Source organism: Schistocerca gregaria, chromosome 6 (genome assembly GCF_023897955.1).
Source record: "Schistocerca gregaria isolate iqSchGreg1 chromosome 6, iqSchGreg1.2, whole genome shotgun sequence".
NCBI classification, from domain to species: Eukaryota; Metazoa; Arthropoda; class Insecta; order Orthoptera; family Acrididae; genus Schistocerca; species Schistocerca gregaria.
The window spans coordinates 334,646,199-334,661,465 of NC_064925.1; the positions used below are offsets into that span (position 1 = coordinate 334,646,199).

The window sequence follows — 15,267 nt, forward strand, 5'->3', positions numbered from 1 at the left end:
CAAAAGTAATTGCTTTAGTTACATAAAAGAACAGAAGTTACGTGGTCCACTAATTTTTACTGCTTATAAAATTCAATTTGTATTTTGTAAGTATATTAAATACACACTGGACTAATACTGAATGATGTGTGATTCTAATTATGTGCAAAACAAACAGCCATTCAAACAAAAGACAAAGAGAAGTTGTCGGTTGCCGTTTTCTCTCTTACATATTCATTCACTTCTCTTTTCTTACCAGATCTACCAATACCACCGGTACATTTACTGCATCATTTAGTGCGGGTAATGTGCCAAAACTACCGAACCATAGTCTTTTGGTTGAGTGCAACTAGAGCGCCAATATAGTAATAATACAACTAGAACATCTGGTGTAAATGTAAAATGGTAACGTTCCTAAATAACAACTGACAATACCAATATGTACATACGCGTAGTGTTCTTGTCACAAATTTGTCGTCACTATTACAATTATTTAAAATAAACAGAACCATACAGTTCTGAATTAGAATAACTAAAGAGAAGGTACTGAATTGAATGGTGAAAAAAACGGATGTACGGCACAGCCGAAAGCAAGAAGGGATCAATTGATACTTCAAGGGGTATCGCTTTGGTAATGGAGGAAAGAGTGAATGATAAAAATTGCAGCGGGACACCTAGGCATGTATATAGTAAGCAGACTCAAATGGGCGTGGGATGAAGTAGTTATGCACAGATGAAGAGGGTTGCAAAGCACAGACCATGTAGAGAGTTCCACCATACTAAGCTTCAGACTGAATACCAGAACAAATAACTGTTAAGCACAGAACAAAATCAGTTTCAGTTTGTAATAATACTGTAACGCGCGAAAGTGTCCCAATTGTTATCTGTTGGTGGAGTGTGACGAAACAAAAATTTTGTCAGAAGTGGGATTCGAACCCACGCCCTCATACGAGGACCAGAATGCTCAGACCTGTATACACAGGCAAGGTTCCAGCCTTGAGTCTGGCGCCTTAGACCGCTCGGCCATCCTGACAACGGGCATATCGTGTCAGCACTAGAGGTTTAAAGATAACGGATCGCCTCTGCGTCGTTCCACAATGACGTGGCGTCTGCGGGAGACACAACTTAAACTCGCAACAACATGCTTGGCACCAGTTTGGCAAGTCTAATCTATTCTTTTTTTATCTGAGGAGCAGACGTGGACCGCCCAGGCAACAAGCAGATGGCAAAGGACGCGAAGCAAGAATCCCCCAGAAAATTATCTGCAGACATGCAATGTGATTGTTTTCGCTGGGGCTGATCGGGTCTTCCAAGAGCACAATGAAGGGAGTCACAGTAAAAGTGACCGCCAGGAAGTCTGTAATTATCTGGACACTGACCCTGCCGAGCTGTTGCACAATCTCGATCGTGGAAATCGTCGAGGGGAGCTTCAGAACGTAGAAAGTCACGCGCAGTGTGTATACCTGTGTGTCAACTTGGGAGTAATTACCTCCTGAGGGGTAAAATGTGATTTTCTAAGGGGTAAAAACCCCACTGGCACACACAGCTAATGTTCATAACCTATTAGCTTATGTATAAGTAACTGTATGATGCTCCTAATGACGGCAGCATGCTGCTGAAATGCATTGTGCTAATAAAATATTAGTAAAAAGTGACTGCAGCAGTGTAAAATTGTTCCACATAATCTTATAATACAGTCGCAGACCTCAAACAACATCCATATAACATTAAATTTAAATATTATGTAATCATGCTATTCACATAATGTACACATTGTAACAGATCTATCCTTCCACACATTTTTATTTTTTGATTCTTAACCCCACTGGCACACACAGCTAATGTATACAACCTGTCAGCTCATGAATAAGTAACTGTATAATGCACCTGATGATGGCAGCATGCTGCCGAAATGCGTTGTACTAATGAAATATTAGTAAAAAGTGACTGCAACAGTATAAAATTGTTCCACATAAAAACAAAGGATTCACCTGCATTTTTTCCACAAAATTAATTTATTTTTAAATAATAATTAATGTTATCACTACTTCGTAAGATTGTAATACTGGCAACACAAGTTACCCAGAGTTATATTTTTTTCAAATACGAGGGTTAACGTGTGATAGTGTTGCAGCGATTATAACTTGAGAAATGAATGTATGAACATCTTCCTCTCATATTCCACCCACTACACGCACATAGACTGTACTTTTTTACTGTGACAGTAAAATTGAGATACACACATCACTCCTGCTTAAAAATCTCCTGTAAATGCTTTCTCCAAATAGTGGGCAGTTCCTGCAACAGACCAGAAATTGCTTCGTCGTCGTCGTCGTCATTATTATTACTATTAACGGCGGTGATTAGACAAGGCCTTGGCAGCCTGAAGTCTTCCAATTTCTGCCATTTCCGAAGTTAGGAGTCTAGGAAGTAAGCTACTTACAAAATAAGTATGGTGCACACATTTTAACTTGGTAAATTTTAAATGTGGATGCAGGGTGTGGATGGTGCAAGCTTCACTAGCGGGAGGAAAGGTGTAGAGGAATTTTCAGTAACAAGTGTCTACCTTCGATGTGGGTTGTTAGCTTTTGTTTCTGGGTGGTTTTAGGTAACATTGGCAACACACTGAGAAGTGTTTCATCATTCCATAAAAAAGTTTATTGTCTCACTGACTCATTAGTTCATGGTTTAATAAAACACCTATAAAATTAATATGTCATTTATCTTTCGTCGTTTTAAAAAAGAAAGTTGTCAAAGAAAGTTGTTTTTTATTCTGAAGTCTAGTCAGATGCTAATGCTGATGAAAGTGGGGAGGGAGAAAGGGTAGGGGTACTAACTAATATCTGATAACAACCAGAGGTAATAGTCAGAGAAATATTGAGAACTACTGGTCTAGTATATGAGGCTACTCTGTATGTATGTTGGTACAGTAATTGGCTATATGCAGTCCCTATAGCGTGAGCACTGTAACTCCACCATAACCCTTGCAAATATTCTTGGAAAACGTCGTCCTAGAAGATGCCACTTTATCTAGTGAAAAGCAATATAATCACCAAGACCAAAGTTCAAGAGACACTTTCCCTACAAAAAAGAAATATCTTTTTACTAGCATAATTACTTGTAGCTATTGCCGACTTTGACTTTTATTAATACACAAATATCATTATGTCTCAGAAGGTTGTATGTGTTTACGAGAAAGTGTTTGATTTTGTTGCAATAAAATCAACTAAGGAACAGAATCTACACACATCAATTTGTTAAAGTTATGTAAAATGTGGCTATATCTTCCATTTCATTACGTAAGAGAGTGACGAAATTAGAATTGAGAAAGGAGTTACGATGAGTGACTACATTTTACCAAAAATATTTTCTGCAGCCTTGGAAGAGATCTTTAAATCTTTTAATTGGAATGAGGAAGGAATATTCGTAAACAGCTTAACAGATCCACCTTCAATTGGGTGTGACATTATTTGGTTTGCTTCGGATTCGCGAGAGCAAATACTTCGTCAAAGGATGGAGATACCGAATAGAACGAGAGTAGGCGTGAAGATTAATTATAGTAATTTGGTAATATAAGACTTCGATTTCTTAAATGAGTCCTTTTTCATATATAAGCTGTTTAGATCGGTTGAAATTCATTCAATATCAGGTAGGAAACACTTTGGCAATGTTCTGTACCATAATACTTATTTGGTTTGAACCCGGCATTCAGCTTCTTAGGCATAGTCAGGTAATAACTAATGTCGCAAAGACAGATAATGACTTGTGACTTACACAGAATTAGTTATACAAAAGACTAAAAATGATGAGTTACGGACTGTTCACGAAGGAAAGTATTACATTTTTATTTCACACAGCAGTAGTTACAGATAACTAAAAATATTTTTTTTTATTTGGATATCCTTACATTTTACAACAGATAAAAACGAATTTCAGTTTACAATTGTAATCTAACAGTTTTAAATCTAAAACTTAATTCAGCAGCATGGTAAAAAGAATTTGAGTTCGGTCATTTAAAATTAAGTTTGCATTTTGTGTCACATGTTTATTGATTTCGAGTGTTTCCAGTAGGGTCATCTTTATGCTTCTCTTAATAATATGTAAAACATCATAATATACGTAATATGGGTGAATTTCTGCTAAAAGATGTTCTGCAAACGTTGAATTTGTCTTTTTTTAGTATCCAGCATCTTTCATGTTCTGGCAACGTAATTGTAACATCTCTTCCTGACTGACCAACATATACTTTTCCATAGTGCATATGGGTTTTAAATAGGCCGATCTGTGTGAAAGGCTGCACTTTGTGTTCATTATTGAATAAAAATTTAGACCTGCTGTCGTTATTGTAGGTTTCCCGACAATGCCAAAGTAAACAATAGTTTGGAGAACATTAAGAAAGTGTTTCGTATTTAAGCATGTTATCATGTTTTACCAAGCGCTGGTGGAAAATTCAGTCCCTGTTAACATATTTCCATATCTTATGACGTTTCTACTACTGCTGTCATCACGTCAAAACAGAAAAGGGGATCAAAGTCCTACTTAGTAAAATACCTATTGCAACTGACACTGAATTTCGGTTTACGGGTTTTAAGTATTGGTCAGATGATAGTAGTGACCTAAATGTCGATATAAATGAAAGTATTCCCTTTGTCAGAAAAGTTCCACGATAGGTTTTCTTTTCAAAACAGAAAATTGCATTTACCAAGTAATGATCGTAGCTCCTGTCGAAGCTCCTTAGCTATCTGTACATAGTAGCGAACGATTCTGGAAGTGTTGGAAGCAAGGAGGAAAATTTTCGACTGGCATGCTTATAAGCTCATTTGTCACAGCCCGTTGGATGGCTGTGATGTCTTGATGAAGCTTTCAGTCGCCTCTTCACTCACGGAAACAAGAAAAAATGCCAAGGCGAGAGGTCAAGCGAATATGGCGGATGTGGGATGCCAATAAAAGAATGTCAGCATCCGTTGTGTCACCATAACTAATGCGCCAAGAACCCAAACAATGTTTTGCTAAGTACAGCCCTACCACTTAGTGGATTTGCGCAGAAACACGCCCGGAGTCATGTCAAGGACGCGCTCATACCAGGTAACATAAAAACAACGTTTGTTCCTTTTTAGTATTGCAAACTCAGAACTAAACAAAACCGGTCCTGAAACTTTTCTGAAAAACGGAGTATGTTAATTACAAGCGCAATCAGTGCGGTGATGGGAAGGCAGTTAAGATTCATGATGAAAATATGGAAATAATTGGTAATTCTGTATATTGAAGATTACTTAAAAGAAATAAGTGGGTGGATACTAAAATAAATGAATAAGAGAGCAAAAGTGACTCGGAGCTCACTTAGGAAACCGAATACTGTATTCGGAAGTATATTTCCAATGTGAATCAGACGAAAATGCTATAATTACTGCTAATTAGTGAAATACGACGGGAATGTTAAATGTGCAGATATTTTAAAAATTTACAGTGCCGAATGAGTGACTAAGGATACGCATGTTTAACGTAACAAGAAGAGACAGACTATCACACAAATGGTTGTGTTGATAGTAACAGTGGTGGTAACTCTTACGAAATAAAAATTAAAATGGGCTGGGAATATAGCGAGACGAAATTATGAAAGATGGACGAATGAGCATCTGTGTTGGACTCCTTATGATAAGAAGAGACTTAGAGGACAACTTAATCTATTGGAATATGGATTGCCAACATAAAGAAACAAACGGGACAAACTTTGAGGTAAAAAGCTCAAGATCGCATATATGGAGCGGTCTGGAAGAGTCCTATTCCCTGCAATGGATGATAACTGGCTGATAATGATGATTATTTCAAAATTTATTTTCTGTTACATACGTCAAACATTTATTTTTACAGTCAGATAACAATCTTTTGTTCTGTCTCTACAAGCTATAGATAACCATCGCACATGTCTTGAATTCAAGTACATACATTCCCAGTTTCCATCGTAGGAACTGTTGACAATTATGACTGCAAGATTCGAGCTTTATACCATGTATCAATAATTAATGAAGTTTCCTAAGTCGTTATATGAATTAGCGATTACTTATAGTAAATATATGTACAACTCGAGCCAAAGAAAGAGCACACTCCAGTGTATGGACTCTGATTTCCGGATATGTAAGTGCAAGCAAGATGCAAAGGCGACCCTCTAGTCAGATTAAACCGCCACACATAATTGAGTTGAAACTGCGCTTGTTTTCATCAGTCGCTCTTGTGCAACGCAGCTAGCTCTTTATTCGCACGAAGTAATGGCCGCTATCGACAGGGGATCTCAAGTTGATTCCGTATTTCTAGATTTCCGGAAAGCTTTTGACACCGTTCCTCACAAGCGACTTCTAATCAAGCTGCGAAGCTATGGGGTATCGTCTCAGTTGTGCGACTGGATTCGTGATTTCCTGTCAGGAAGGTCGCAGTTCGTAGTAATAGACGGCAAATCATCGAGTAAAACTGAAGTGATATCAGGTGTTCCCCAGGGAAGCGTCCTGGGACCTCTACTGTTCCTGATCTATATAAATGACCTGGGTGACAATCTGAGCAGTTCTCTTAGGTTGTTCGCAGATGATGCTGTAATTTACCGTCTAGTAAGGTCATCCGAAGACCAGTATCAGCTGCAAAGCGATTTAGAAAAGATTGCTGTATGGTGTGTCAGGTGGCAGTTGACGCTAAATAACGAAAAGTGTGAGATGATCCACATGAGTTCCAAAAGAAATCCGTTGGAATTCGATTACTCGATAAATAGTACAATTCTCAAGGCTGTCAATTCAACTAAGTACCTGGGTGTTAAAATTACAAACAACTTCAGTTGGAAGGACCACATAGATAATATTGTCGGGAAGGCGAGCCAAAGGTTGCGTTTCATTGGCAGGACACTTAGAAGATGCAACAAGTCCACTAAAGAGACAGCTTACACTACACTCGTTCGTCCTCTGTTAGAATATTGCTGCGCGGTGTGGGATCCTTACCAGGTGGGATTGACGGAGGACATCGAGATGGTGCAAAGAAGGGCAGCTCGTTTTGTATTATCGCGTTATAGGGGAGAGAGTGTGGCAGATATGATACACGAGTTGGGATGGAAGTCATTACAGCATAGACGTTTTTCGTCGCGGCGAGACCTTTTTACGAAATTTCAGTCACCAACTTTCTCTTCCGAATGCGAAAATATTTTGTTGAGCCCAACCTACATAGGTAGGAATGATCATCAAAATAAAATAAGAGAAATCAGAGCTCGAACAGAAAGGTTTAGGTGTTCGTTTTTCCCGCTCGCTGTTCGGGAGTGGAATAGTAGAGAGATAGTATGATTGTGGTTCGATGAACCCTCTGCCAAGCACTTAAATGTGAATTGCAGAGTAGTCATGTAGATGTAGATGTAGATGTAGAAGTCCACAAGTTCATTCTTATAGTTGGAAAATTACAGTGGGTTTCAGCGTGCCCGGCGGTAGCTGTACTCCAAAGGGAACCAATAAGCAGACATGTTAGACAACTGGTACTCCTGTTAACACCAACGACGGAAATCACTTAAGTATTTTCCATAATGAGATTTTCACTCTGCAGTGGAGTATGAGCTGATATGAAACTTCCTGGCAGATTAAAACTGTGTGCCATCATTTTCAAGGCTAGAGAACCATGGAGCTATTCTGGTTAGACACATACAAATAAGATCGTAATATTATTCTGTGGTGCTCTGAAAGTAAGTTTACAGGGAACGGTAAGTAACAGTATACTGGAGACGGCTGTCATAGCGCTTGTGATGGAGCCTGTGTGTGCCTGCCATGGGTTTTGATGACAATGAAATTATAGAGCGCTGCTGAGATAGTCAGGGTATGCTTTTTCTTCTTATTCGTATTCGGAAAAATTTTCTTGGTCGATGGCAAAATCAGTCAGGTGTTTATAAAATTAGGTGATCTAGATTCACAATTTCCTTTTTCTAATGTTGTCGAAACTACATAAGCGAAAATTCAAGAAAATGACTTTCACACTTCAAACTTAGAAGTGACTTGCCTTATTTAAAGAAGTTGAATAAAAGTGTGATTTCTATTCATCTCTTTCTATGTTTCTTTCCATTACATTCTTTATTGTGTTGTAGTAGTTCTTTCTACGTATGGTCCAAGTTCAAAGAGATACGGTACTTGGCAGAGACCGATAGTGCGAAAGTTACATTCGTCCTTAAGTTTTGCTCACCGATGTATTATTGCCCCGTGCTGTTCTAATTTCTCCAACCTAAAATAAAATTTCCCTCTTACTCTAGTAATAATAGCGATTTTGCCTTGTGTGTTTGTGGCCCTCCTTACGCTTTGTGCTAGATGCTCCACTCTCCTGGGACAGGCCATGATTTGTGTATCCTCATCTCCCAATTGCAGCAACAGCACAACAGGGTACGAGACTTTGTTTCGGTCAAAAAACAATCCATACAGCTCTTTGTCCACACGCCTGAAGCCATTTTTAACTCAGGGCTCGTCAAGACATTGTAAAACCTAGGCAGGCTCTTTCCTGCTCCTACTGCTATAACCTGACCCTCTTCATGAAAGTCCCTGCACAATGCCCCTATCACCTGGCACTAGGTTTCATGATGTTTGTGATCTGCTATTCTACATCTAACTTCTCCTGTAGCACTTCGCCTACACCCCTCCCGTGGCTGATACACAGCAGCGAAACTCTTTTCCTCCAACTTGACTTTGCCGGTGTTATTTAGAATTACGGTGCAATGTACCTTTGGAAATGTATGTATGTCCATTACCGGCCGAGCGATTTTGAAATGTCTCGCCTATACTGTAATATACAGGGTGTTTCAAAAATGACCGGTATATTTGAAACGGCAATAAAAACTAAACGAGCAGCGATAGAAATACACCGTTTGTTGCAATATGCTTGGGACAAAAGTACATTTTCAGGCGGACAAACTTTAGAAATTACAGTAATTACAGTTTTCAACAACAGATGACACTGCAACTGATGTGAAAGATATAGAAGACAACGCAGTCTGTGGGTGCGCCATTCTGTAAATCGTCTTTCTGCTGTAAGCGTGTGCTGTTCACAACGTGCAAGTGTGCTGTGGACAACATGGTTTATTCCTTAGAACAGAGGATTTTTCTGGTGTTGGAATTCCACCGCCTAGAACACAGTGTTGTTGCAACAAGATGAAGTTTTCAACGGAGGTTTAATGTAACCAAAGGACCGAAAAGCGATACAATAAAGGATCTGTTTGAATAATTTCAACTGACTGGGAACGTGACGGATGAACGTGCTGGAAAGGTAGGGCGACAACGTACGGGAACCACAGAGGACAACGCGCAGCTAGTGCAGCAGGTGATCCAACAGAGGCCTCTGGTTTCCGTTCGCAGCTGCGGTCCAAATGACGCCAACGTCCACGTATCATCTCATGTGCCAGAGTTTACACCTCTATCCATACAAAATTCAAACGCGGCAACCCCTCAGCGCCGCCACCATTGCTGCACGAGAGACATTCGCTAACGATATAATGCACAGGATTGATGACGGCGATATGCATGTCGGCAGCATTTGGTTTACTGACGAAGCTTATTTTTACCTGGACGGCTTCGTCAATAAACAGAACTGGCGCATATGGGGAACCGAAAAGCCCCATGTTGCAGTCCCATCGTCCCTGCATCCTCAAAAAGTACTGGTCTGGGCCGTCATTTCTTCCAAAGGAATCATTGGCCCATTTTTCAGATCCGAAACGATTACTGCATCACGCTATCTGGACATTCTTCGTGAATTTGTGGCTGTACAAACTGCCTTAGACGACACTGCGAACACCTCGTGGTTTATGTAAGATGGTGCCCAGCCACATCGCATGGCCGACGTCTTTAATTTCCTGAATGAATATTTCGATGATCGTGTGATTGCTTTGGGCTATTCGAAACATATAGGAGGCGGCGTGGATTGGCCTCCCTATTCGCCAGACATGAACCCCTGTGACTTCTTTCTGTGGGGACACTTGAAAGAGCAGGTGTACCGCCAGAATCCAGAAACAATTGAACAGCTGAAGCAGTACATCTCATCTGCATGTGAAGCCATTCCGCCAGACACGTTGTCAAAGGTTCGGGTAATTTTATTCAGAGACTACGCCATATTATTGCTACGCATGGTGGATATGTGGAAAATATCGTACTATAGAGTTTCCCAGACCGCAGCGCCATCTGTTGTTGACAATTGTAACTACTGTAATTTCGAAAGTTTGTCTGCCTGAAAATGTACTATTGTCCCAAGCATATTGCAACAAACGGTGTATTTCTATCGGTGCTCGTTTAGTTTGTATTGCAGTTTCAAATATACCGGTCATTTTTGAAACACCCTGTACATACTGGATGTACGAGTACAGGTTGTAGACGCATTGTTGATGACATATGGAAATTTTGGGTCTGGCCGTGAATCGTGCGAGAGTAGCCAAATGGCAAGGCGACCGCTCGCGATAAGCGGGAAATCCGGGTTCGTGCCCCTGTCCGGCACAGATCTTCATTGACATCATTCACCTTTACAGCTAATGGTTGCCCACATTCGCAATTTCCGATATATTTGAGACACAGGAAATGAAACTCTGGACTATAGACGGGGACAAACAAAGCTAAATAGGTAAGTCTGTTCTACGTATAAATTCGTAAGCTAAGCACAAAAAAAGAGCCTACACGCCCCCCCCCCCCCCCCCCCCACCTGACTCGCACGTTTACACAGGCCACTGCATATTCAAAACAAGCGACAGTTGTGCTATAGACGGCGTGAATCAGACTGTTACTAAAACGCGATACTATGCGAAGTAAAAAATTTGAAACAAACATGGGTATACATAGTGATCCGTACTGACGTTCAAAACCTCCCAAGCGACGTAGGTGACACTGAGACAAGTACTTTAGCATAAGACACAGAGTCACAAATGTCAGGAAATATCCAAGAGTTGATGACAAATGTATAAGATGTGACGTCACCAGAGGAGGTGTAGCGGTTGGACCTATCGGTCTGTCGCACCTGATCGCGCCCAAACCCAAGTATTCATGTCGGTGTTGTTCGTGGCCCACCGTGCGCGACTAATATGGGGTAGGCCTCAGGGTTCGTGTCTTACGTCTGCTGGTCCCGGCGGAGGTTCGAGTCCTCCCACGGGCATGGATGTGTGTCTTTATCCTTAGTATAATTTAGGTTAAGTAGCGTGTAAGCTTAAGGACTGGTGACCTTAGCAGTTAAGTCCCACAAGATTTCACACACATTGGAACATTTTTTTCTTACTTCTGGGAGGCAGTGTTTTCTTTCATCTTTTTTCCTTGCGTTAGAGGATTATGTGTTTACACTGAGGTAAGATTTATTATAAGCTTCTGAAGTGCGTCCTTACCAGTAAATGACATACGTTTTCTTTACTAAATAACGTCTGTAAATAAGAACAAGAAGGAACAAAAGAAAAGAAACACAAAGTAAGAACAGAATTTACTTCGTTACAGCAAGGACAATGATTTCGTGACTTCTGTGTTTACAACGGATCACATTTACAACAGATTTTCGAAATTTGCAACGTTTGCTCGAATCCAAGTATTAAATTGCTTCGCGCTCAAGCCAAACCGTTGCATGTGCGGCAATATACTTGATCTGACACGACACACGTTCAACATTTCTCATCCATTTTTGGGGTATTTCCTGATGTTTTTGACCCATGGATCTTATAGTAAATTACTTTCCTCAGCGTCGTGAACGTCGCTTCAGGGGATTTTGCACGTTAATAAGAATCAGCAGGTATATATGTGAACATCGGGTGGTCCACAGTCAGTTGTGTGCTTCGAGTTTCGTCTGCTTAATGTAAGAGTAGCGGATTCTCCTCCATCTCACGATTGTGTATTGTCCGAGGACTTCAACTGCTTATTTTTTCGGGTGCTGTAGAACTTTGGGAAAAGTTTAATAGAAGGTGTTCCGCGACGTGGATATCTTACAACATACGTTATTTGGTCAAAATTATCCGGACACTGCTATGTAGTGCGGAAGTGACAGCTAGATGTCACGAGAAGCTGTCTCTCCCGTATCAAAGAAGGAAGGGTGTATTGTGTTCATCTACATCTACACGGTTACTCTGCAATTCACACTTAAGTGCTGTAATGGTACTTTGACTACAGCGCCTCCGCCAATACAAAGATATAATTTACGATCGCGCACGCAGAAGAGCCTTGCGCCAGCGACCGATTTTTATAAATATCAGAAACATCAGAGTGCCTATGACACCACCTTGAGGAACGCCAGATATCACTTCTGTTCTACTCGATGATTTACCGTCTATCACTACGATCTGTGACCTCTCTGAGAGGAAGTCACGAATCCAGTCACACAACTGAGATGATACTCCATAGGCACGGAATCTGATTAATAGTCGCTTGCGAGGAACGGCATCACAAGCCTTCTGGAAATCTAGGAATATGGAATCTATCTGAGATTCCTTGTCGACAGCACTCATTACTTCATGGGAATAAAAAGCTAGCTGTGTTGCAGAACGATATTTTCTGAATCCATGTTGGTTATGTATCAATAAGTAATTTTCTTCAAGGTGATTCATAATAATGTTCGAGCACAGTATATGCTCCAAAAACCTACTGCAAATTGAAGTCAGTGATATGGGCCTGTAATTCAATGGGTTACTCCTATTTCCTTTCTTGAGTATTGGTGTGACCTGTGCTACTTTCCAATTTTTAGGAACAGACCTTTCGTCAAGTGAGCGGTTGTATATGATTGCTAAGAAAGGCGCTATTGTGTCTGCATACTCTGAGAGGAACCTAATTGGTGTATCATCTGGACCGGAAGACTGGCCTTCCTGAAGTGATTTGAGCTGTTTCACAACACCTATCTACTTTTATGTCACTCATGCTAACAGATGTTCTGGTTTCGAATTACTAGAGTAGTCGTAACAGCAGACTGGATCGATCAGGAGAGCTCTTTGGCTCCGAACGTGGACTAGTCCTCGGATGTCATAGAGTAATAAGTGCACCAGGGACATTTCAACCTTTCTAAAGGTTCCTGTACCAACTATCGCTGATGTGACTGTGAAAAGCGGCTAAATCAAGAACAGGCAGGCAGCGACCGTCGAGAATTGCGGAAGGTGGTTGCAAAAAATCGCATGAAATCGGCGGAAGGAATCACTAGTGAGTTACAGAGCGTTACCAGCAGGCCAGATAGCACAATGACCGTGCGCAGAGAGTTAAGAAGAGTGGGGTACGGTGGTGAAGTAGCTCCTCATAAGCCACACATTTCTGTAGTTAGTCCTAAGTGACACTTGAGGTGAAGTAAACGGTGATACCACTGAACAATGGATGATTCGAAACGAGACATTTGGAGGGATGAACTACGCTATAGTCTGTGGAAGTATTCGGGTTTGGCGAATGCCTGTAGAACGTTACCTGGCATCGAGTGTACTGCCTCGGAGGTGGTGCCACGGTATGAAGGTCGTTTTGTGTCAGGGTGTGATCCCCTTACTGAACTTACGAAGGAATGTGAACACACGGCTTACAGTGGAGGAATAGTCCGGCGAAGATGACGGTGTGAGCATGAGAATGCACACTGTCTTAAAGCAACACCTGTGTGGCGATGCTTTGTGGATAGTAACATTCCTGAAGCCGAGTAGCCTGTCCAGAGTCCTTATCTAAACCAACTGGAACACATTCGGGATGAGTTACAACGTCGATTTCGCTTCAGATCGCAAAGCCCAACATCATTATCTTCTTTGGCTTCGGTTCTTAAGGATGAATGGGCTGCCATTCTTATACAGATATTCAGCCGCGGTATTTAAAGTGTTCCCAGTAGAGTTGAAGCCGTCCTAAGGGCGAAGGGTGGGCACATCCAACATAAATGTCCACTAACAGGTGTCCGCGTACTTTTGATCAGGAAGTGTAGAGGCCACGGGCTCGCAGGCTACTTTCATTTTATGGTAGCAGAACACACGTCTCTTGTTGAGTAGTAGACTTCCAGTGCTAACAAGAGAAGGGCAAATTGTACTAAATCATTAATATGAACAACAGCACAACACCAAAAACGAAAGTCTAGTAATTTGTTCAAGTAGTATAATATACATACCTTGAGCTGCAAGTGGTTAATCATACAATAATACTACGTTAATATGCCTAAAACTGCAATAAAACACATCTCGAACCACACAACCGACTCCAGACCACATAATGCTTAGATTAATGTGTAAGTAGAGTACTATGACACAAAGAGACATCGAAGCTCTCTGTTGAAGTCCAGATCCATGTTTAATAGCCTTGTTTTCCCTCTTTCTATAAATGGTATCCTCTTCTAAAATATTGGGCACTTTTTCAACACTCTTTACGTCGGTACCCGGTCGTGAATAATAATTACTTCGAAACATAAGATTATATGTTCCGACTACAATATTTGATAATGAGTCTTAGACTGCGAAGAAGAAAGATGAGAAGTGGCGTCAGTTGCATGCATGGCAAGTGTTAGCGGACGGTTGGCAGATTAGTTCACAAAAAATCGAAGTGGGGTCTGTAAGTTGTGGACTGTAAGACCTGAACTTAGATTAGACTCAGTTGTCGATGAGATTATTTAAAGAGGAATGAAATAAAATTGCAAAAGGAACTAAAATCACTGGGGCACAGTAAGGAGAGAAGTTGAGAAACTGACACAAAGGAGAAGTCTCCCTCATCCTAGAGTAAAAAAAAAAAAAAAAAAAAAAAAAAAAAAAAAAAAAAAAAAAAAAAAAAAAAAAACCTCGAATATCCAAGACTAAAGCTCCGGGTGAAGTACATTTGCTTTTACTAGAAGTCAGTTTGATTGCAGCTCTATTTTCGTTAGCAACTTATGCTATTGTCTTCGTTCGCCCTATTGTAGTTTTGAAAAAAAAGATTCACACTTTTCTTGAAAATATGATCACAATCGGTAAGGGTAGTAGATACTATAGTATCCGAACTGTTTTTGTATCTGATCATTTAGAATAACTTACAATTCCAGCGATAATATTTTATGGAACAATTAATGACGTTGTTAATTCAGATGTATCTGATTTGAGGCAACATTATATACCAAGCTCCACTGCATCATACTCTTTGTAATTAGATCATTTTAAATAGTTATGATTCCGACTTTACACTGTTTTCTTTTTTTTCTCATTGAGAGCTCGTACGTAGTACAATCATGTCAGCTTCGTTTGCTCATGTTGGTGCCGTATTGTAGTTTTCAGTGTACCGTTATTTGTAATTGTAATAATAACTGATTTTTTATAAATTTGCTTTGTTTATTTGTGTTGTTTAAAAATGATTCGCAGTTCAA

At 40.4% G+C, this 15,267-nt stretch overlaps 1 non-coding gene across 1 annotated transcript; it reads right to left on the bottom strand.

Annotated features, from left to right (window-relative positions):
* Positions 1-894: 894 nt before the first annotated feature.
* Positions 895-1,012, bottom strand: Trnal-caa (transfer RNA leucine (anticodon CAA)). Its single transcript has 2 exons — positions 975-1,012; positions 895-940 (listed from the first exon to the last, which is right to left on the bottom strand). It is a non-coding gene; the product is annotated as a tRNA-Leu (tRNA).
* Positions 1,013-15,267: the final 14,255 nt, after the last annotated feature.